General features: G+C 36.4%; 1 protein-coding gene across 1 annotated transcript in view; it reads left to right on the forward strand.

Annotated features, from left to right (window-relative positions):
- The window catches only part of LOC115235061 (ets DNA-binding protein pokkuri), a 36,442-nt gene that overhangs the window by 18,149 nt on the left and 10,058 nt on the right, over positions 1-8,235 (forward strand). The gene's annotated exons all lie outside the window — the stretch shown is intronic.

Below are 8,235 nucleotides of genomic sequence, written 5' to 3' on the forward strand. Positions count from 1 at the left end.
AAAAAAAAAATGAAAGTTATCAAGTGACGCAAGCGACAGAATTGCCACAATTATGGTCACGTGATAAGTTTGTATAGCGACATTTATGTCGCACGATCACACAAGTTTATCGCATTAGTATGATGCATATGCGATGCGATGATTTCGCAGAATTATAATCATTTCCTTGAAAAAATGAGTTTTACAGCGAGCTGTAAATTTTTTATACATGGAAACACCGAAATTGCAATCTTAACAATTTTGAATTAAGATTAATATAAATAAAAATGAGATGAACCGAATTTGAATCGACATGCAAAGTAGATCGCGTATAAATCGCGTACGGATGAATATCATGGAGACACGCACGAAACAGGTGTTGCCGGTGTAATCGCTGGCATGTGATTTTATATGTCTACCTACTTACCTGCCGGCGGTCGTGCGTAATTGCAACGCAATTTATCGTAGCTGCCATGGTGCACGCGCTCGCTGCATAAGAACCCGGAATTTAAACTCGACACTTTCTCGTTTTGGAGTACTGTTCGCGTTTGTGATCTGATTGGAAAAAAGATATTTGCATAGTGTCGAAATAATCAATTGAAGAAAATTTCGACTAAGAATATGTTACGATTGTAAAGAATAAATAATAATGCTAGGAGGAAAAGTGTAATATATATACTTTATTGAGATATCATGAAAAAAAGCAAGAAAATTTATTTAAAAAATCTTTTAGGCTGCAATTTTACGAATGAAAAGCATAATTCTCAAAATAAGCCCTTTGCAGTTTATCTCGTATGAAAAGCTGAAGAATCAGCATTTTTTATTTATGACGATCGCACGACCTTTCTATCAAACAGACATATCTTGAATTGTACTTGATATATCAACATCGGCGGACAGGTGCTGCGAAACTGTAAGTAGGAAGTAAAGAGAAGGAAACGGAATCGGAGGGAACGGCGCAGCGTGTTGAGTGTTGAGGACACGGAGCTTGAAGCGGGAGGAGGCAGAGGGTGGTGAACGAGAGAGGGTCACTGACACGTCGTCGAGTCGAGTCGTTTTATCGGTCGAACGAGCAGCCTATACGGTTAAGCTACATCCATACGGTTCGCTCTCCTTTTATATCACCGAGATTCGATCATTGTAGCGACAATCACGATGTTTTGAAGACGGATAGGGGGAAGAGGAATCTGAAGCAGAAATCCAGGAAAGCGTGGATGTAACATACGAGGAAATAGAGTTTCCTGCAGAGTAAAGTTAAGAAATGAAGGAGGGAAGATTAAGCATGCCATATTTTTGCCAAGGTTAACCAGTAAGTGCCTTTCTGTCTCTCGTTCGATACATCGAAATGACAATAACAACATGGGATATAGCTATCAGATTCGATATTTCGTATTTTCGCTTTGGCTTCACTTTTGCTTGCTTAAGTCTTATTTTATATTCCGCTCAATTGTTTTCTATGCGAACAAAGAAAAGGTTAAAGGTGATGTGAATGAATGGTGACCAGATGATTTTAACGGATGCTATTTTTTTCCGCCAACAATCTTTTAATTTTTCCTATATTTTGATAATTACATATTTTTAAATAAGTATTTGAATATATAATTAATTTATAAAAAAAAAACTATTATTAATATATCTACAGTTTTTTAATTTCTAATATTAAAAAGTTTATAAGAAATTGACGAGGAATTTCCGTAAAAACACGTTCCCAAAACTTATCAGATTACTTAAGAAATTTCATAAGTCTTGCACACATTTCATGTGTTACGAAATAAAATGAATTGATAAAATCGACCTCGATTTCTCCCATCTTTATTATTATTCATTTGCGAGAGATCTTTAAGATATATCGCGCGTCACGAGGAAGAAAATATTTAACGATATTTGACGACACAACTGGCATCCCTTCGATTCGCGCTCATCATGGTTTTTATTTAATTTTATTTACTCAAGTTTTATTTACTCATCTTTTTGAAAACGGCTCATTATCTCGTGCAGCTGAGCAATTGGCGCGCAAAATTCTAAATATTAATCTTTGATAATTCGATAATTATCGGTTATATTCGTGCCAGTCGCGGACATACATAATACATACCTTATACATAAGTACCGTGCAACACATATACGAAATAAAATAAAGATACAAGAAATAGACTAATACATATGATAAATTGCAAAAAGTGCATTACATCAATACAAGCATTCGTTGTAATAAATATTTTTATTTTATAAAAATTTATTTATTTTATCTTGATTTTATTTCCGATCATAATTTGTTAACCGACTTAATTATTTGTCAGATTTTTTGAAAGACACGGAAAAAGTACGAAACTTTAAAATCGTATAATTCCTTATTGTATTAGTAGCATATTAAGTAGCAAATTGTGTATATAGTATTATATATATTTTGTACGCCAGCGGTCGTCGCGATAGTATTTAATTAAGTCGCGCCGGGTCAGGCAATCATGCGATTCAATTCCACGGAGCGTCGTAATCGCGATTTTTCCGAGGTTTATGCGCTCTGTCGAGATTTTTGCGACTCGCGAGCCCGGGTTATCGCAGAAATGACGCCACGTCATTACAAAAATTGTTTTCCTATCAAACGCTATTATTTCATCTCCGCGTATCTATCGTCACGATTATTGTGAATCTTCGTACCGAGTCTTCCAGAATCTCTAAATTGTTTAATTAGAAATCAGAGATTATTTACGCGATTGAAATTATATTACGAATGGAGAACTATGGCGAACAAAAACGGGGCATGAAAACGACATAATCCTAACCGAACATTTTAAAGATGCGAAAGAAGCATCGCACCATGCAAATCGATAAATTTCAAAAGCATTCGCTGAATTAAAACGACAGCTCGTCGTTGAAGACACAATACATTTTCTTGCCGATAAAAGTTTATTTGCGGACTTACTTATGTGCATTGGAAGCGAAATTATGTGCACACGTGCAGGTGGAACATTGCTGCGTTATCGAATATTTCGTAACTTGTCCATATGATAATGAAGTATAATTAGATGCAATGAAAAAAGTGATTCGAATGAGTTGGAAGATTTATATCTATGTAGATATATATGCGATAAATTTTTCAGATTATCTTATGACATTCTGTAAGAAAATGTAAGGGCAAAGAAAAATCTAATAATTTAAATTGAATTTACGTGACATTTTTAATATACGATATTTTTTACTTACATTCTTCTTATAAAATACATAAAAAGATAATTTTTTTGTATGTAAGACATATCGCCATAGACGGGTCTATTCGCTAGCATTATAAAATTCTATAAGTATGTCCGAGTTATCGATAACGAAGATTAGCGAGTAATCTTGGTCAATTATATAGAAAGTCCAAAATATGGATCAATATAAGCTCGATAACTCGATTCGATAATGATAATTTTTCGACATATCAAGATGAAAGATCCATGGAAAGAGATAAACGAATAGATTACACGAATGCGCCTTTGTTTGTAAAAGCAAGTAAATGAAAGGATTAAAAAATATTCGAGCGGAAGGAAGGTGAAATTTGTCGAAGAAGCTACCGTTCGATATCTCTTTTGTTAGCACAGTTGCGTTCGACGTCATGAAACGTGTTGGAAAATCGAGGCCGCTAAGGAATCTTGCAAACATGATAAATCGGTCAATAAGCACCGGCTGCGCACCTGTAACGGTTGCTTTTGCTCTTGTAACCTTCGAAATTTCCGAAATCATCGAGCGCCGAAATCGAACGTCACACATCATTGAACATCGACACGCAATTACGTATACTCGTCCTTAAAAGGCGAAATGAAAAAATAATCTTTGTACGATTTATCATCGTGATATTTTTTGAGAAAACATCGTCAAAGTTCTAAAGAGATGCGATTTTACACCGTAGATTTATAAATATATAGAGATTATTTATTATCATACCGTGTCAGCTGTTGGATTTCTGAAGAGTCGCATCGATCGATTTCTTTTCTCATTGTTAGCAAAAATTCCAAGGTATCTTATCACGAATATTGTCAATATTACAAATTAAATATTCTTTTAGAATTAGGTCATATATGCAATTAATGCTTCTAAACATTGTTGAAGAATTTGCATTTTTTAGACGCGGTTTGTTTTGATCATGGCTCTCCAACATCCATCATTATCTTTATTTAATAAACGATAATCTCGCCGATTTTTCCACGAAGAAGCGGCCAATCTTGATAATGTCGCAATTCACGAAGATAATCTCGCATTCTCCGTGTCAGGACGGCACGTTTGCAGCGTCATTGAAGCGGCGATAAAAACCTTGACCAGATCGGCCACGATCTTTCGATCGCAAAGATTCGCTTCCGCCTCGAGAATAGCGTACGCGCGCACCGCGATTAAGTCATCTTCTGTTTTACGCGAAACGCACGCGCTCGAGATAAGCGTATGTCGATAATACACGTTTCTCGATATTTGCCGTGCGTCAAATGCATAAATCCTTGGAAATGCATCATTAAGGATTCGATGGAGTTTATCAAGAAATACGAATTGTTGAATGCATTTGACATGTTGACGAAAAATAAAACGTGACAATATATCTAGAGTATTCCTTATTGGAGATACTCGAGAAATATAATTTAGAGTTTTTTTCAGGAAATTGTAATTGTTTTTCTTCTTGAATCATGTAATGATTATTTTTTCGCGTATCATTTGAATAAGTAAAATTTGTTCGACAAAGTTTTCAAATAAATTACAAACAAATAAATTATAAACATTTTAAATATTTTACTCTCACGCTTATTGCGAACAGAATTTCTCGTCGCTACCGTGAAGACACGACGCGGATGTTCTCGTATACTTCTTGAAGAGCGACAGGGAAGTGTGTTATTTGGATTTCTGATTAGATAAAGAACGCGGCGTATCTGATTATTATCGTCGTCATTTCACGCATGACCTTAACCGTATCCGGGTGTGGAATAAAAGAGAAGAAGAGTTGGCGCCATCACGACATTCATTAGTTCAAAAGTTCTGAAGGTGGGATTGTTCGATCGAACTTGGAATTGAAAAGTCATCTAACAAACGTCTTCCCCGCCACGTGACCTTGAGCTGGTCGGCGAACCCGAGTATTCTCGATCGTCGCAAGCTTCGCGCTTGCGTCACGTCGTCGCAAAGTCATCAGGAAGTTATTGAAGTAAGCATCTACCGAGAATAAATTCTTAGACGTTGAATCTTCTATGTACCTGAAATTTATTTGGCATTTGCCTTCTTCGCACTTATTGTAATCAGTTTATTCTTGTTGTTTTTCGTAATTTTTTGGACTCTTATCATTGAATCAGTGACGTAACACAGAATGCGTTATCTAATTTTTTTTTTTTCAATTTTCGATAATGTCAATGGTTTACGAATCAACTTCACAAATAACACGTAATTTTATAGTACAACGTATGTCGTATTTAAATCTTTCAAGAACCAGTTATATAACCGGCGCTAAAAAATCAAAGTCTTTTAATCGGATAATTTCTGAGGATTTATTTCTACACAAGTTGGAAAGTAATAAAAAATAATATAAAGCTACTGATTTACTAAAATATTCGTCAAACAAACGAGAAATATTAACGTTTTAACAACTCTGTTGTAATCATCTTCAACTTGTATACAGAAGAACAAATCTGCGGAAATTATCTAATGAATTTAATAAAAATATCTCGATCATCTCGATTGTACAGACCCCTTTGTCCTGAAAGAGTTAACGTTCATATAGACCGATATATCCGCACAAAGAGCGTAGACATATTGGCGAAGTGTCTCATTGTATCAAATGCGAGGAGAGAGCCGATAAGAGAGCGAAGTAGAAAGGACGGCGAGGAGCAAAGAGAGATAGTACGTGTGCATAGCCTACTGCTACCGGTAGAGGCTGGTTGCATGTTTGTTTCGTTGCACTTCTCGACTTTCTCCGACTGATCTCGGTATCGCTCCGGAGTCCAACCCGAGGTCCGCGATGTTTACGCCTGCGGCACGCACAATACATGATTACGTGGTCGGCGCGTAACTCGTCTGATGCGATGATACGCGAAGATCGCATCTTTTTCCTTTCTTATCGCGCACAAGCATTAAAAGAGATCTATTTTCGTATTATGGATCGTGCTTAATCTCGCGACGAAACGTTTCGAGATGAGATCGCGATTATATGAAAGTTGCACTCAATCCATAGGAGTCGAAAACCCAAAAAGAGACAGAATAATGTATTTCTCGCCAGAGTCGCGCTATAAAACTTGAATATCGTAAATATCCATGTGCGGTAACACTCTTTATGGTTGACATAAAATATCTATTGCGATATACTTGTATCATAAATTGCGAAAGAAAAAGATCTTCGAATCAACGCATCTTTGACATTTAAATCGGCACGGGCAACGATCACAGCTCGCCGTTCCTTATACACTCGATAAAGTTTGAAAGACACCCGTGCGATAAGATTATTCGATTATCTGTACGATGATATAAAGAGAAGGAATAGATAGTGAACGATTTTTTTTTCCACGAGTCGCGCATCAAAAGACGGATCAATGGCGTCATCTGCGTTGAAACATCGGTAAAACGTGTCATGCGAATGCGTTTCCTTATTGCGGTTCATCTTCGTGCAATCACGTCTGCGAGGATACGTTGATATTCGAATGATCGCGAAAACAGTGAAAGTTCTTACGATAAAACTATGAGTTTTCTGCGAACTCTTCGGAGAAACGAAAATTTTCGACGTTTTTTTTTTTATTCGTTTTTTCCAACGAATTCATTCATTACGTGCATTGATATGAAGTATCCGTAGCTTCTATATTTTATTTTTATATACCTGGACTGATAACAGCGATGGATGAAGCCAGGGCAGCCATTTACAATTTGACAGAATTATATATAGGTTGGGTTAATACACACTTACATCCTTACACTTACTTACACACTATACAGTTTCAATCTGTCCAATTGCAACTGGCTGTCTTTGTTTCACATGTCACCATATGAGCCGTGTTAGCAGTCTAGGTATTATATATATATATATATAGAAGTCTGTGGAAGTATCACATTTAATATCAACATTACATTCTCTATTTTTTGTCAGTTAAAATATGGATCAAAATTTCGATATAAACGCCATTCAATCAAATGCCAATTTTGTACTCGATTGATGTTATATGACATGTACAAATTTATTTTATGAAAGTTTGCACAAATATATTCCTAATGAAAACAGAACGATGCCGGAAGCCATGTTATCAACAATTCACTGTTATCTGCAAAGTAATATCTAGCGCGCGAATGACAAATCGATTGCGATAGCAAACAATAGAGATGTGGACATTTAAAAGTTTTATATTACAACACGTAACATCTAACAGACATATCCCTAGTATATATGCATTGCCAAAGTTTTAGAATGTAATATAAAGAAAATTGACGGAATAGTAGGCCTTAAACGAATCATATGCGTAATGAAGCAATAACGAGAGATTTAAAATGAGGTAAGAATACCGGAAATGGAGAGACAATAAAAAACTTGAAACGAATATATATACATTTTTCTTCAATCCAGAGTTAAACACGTTAAACACGTATTGAAAAAGAAAAAATAAAGGTAGAGCAGAAGAACGCTAATAGATATCGAATATGCGAGATGAAAAAGTGTAAAAAAAAAAGAAAGAGGAAATTGTTTCGAGGCTTATCGCTATTACAACGTCCGCCGTATATTATAATTACCGCATTGGTTTGCGCACGTCTAGAGTGTATACATTCGAGTGTATACATTTAATGACTCGCACACGTTAGTATGTAGTACACCTTGACATCGGCTCGACAAAGACGGTGACCGATAAAGTGTCCATGTGCGCGCACGAGCGAGAGAGAGAGAGAGAGAGAGAGAATGATTCGGGGACGAAAGAGAAAGAGACAGGAAGTGAAGGAACCCGGAAGGGTACGTTGAGAAGAGGAAGAAACGCCACGGATGTTTGATAGAGAGAGAAAGAGGATATAAGGTTCTCCTTCGCGCGTTCCTGAGCATTATATATGATAAATCTTAAATCTCCTGGTTCGCGCGAACGCACTCCAAGGATCTTCCTGTTTCCTCCTCCAACCAAACGCGAACCGATTCCACGCGTACGCATATCTTCTTATACATACCACTTCCTGGTTGTATTTTCAAATGTCGCACCCACCCATTCACATATACATACAAGGTTGCGACAAACATATGCATATATATGTTCGCGTGAATGCGCATCGCCTTAGGCATACATA

The sequence above is a fragment of the Formica exsecta genome, unplaced genomic scaffold (genome assembly GCF_003651465.1).
Source record: "Formica exsecta isolate Colony F162 unplaced genomic scaffold, ASM365146v1 scaffold21, whole genome shotgun sequence".
NCBI lineage: Eukaryota > Metazoa > Arthropoda > Insecta > Hymenoptera > Formicidae > Formica > Formica exsecta.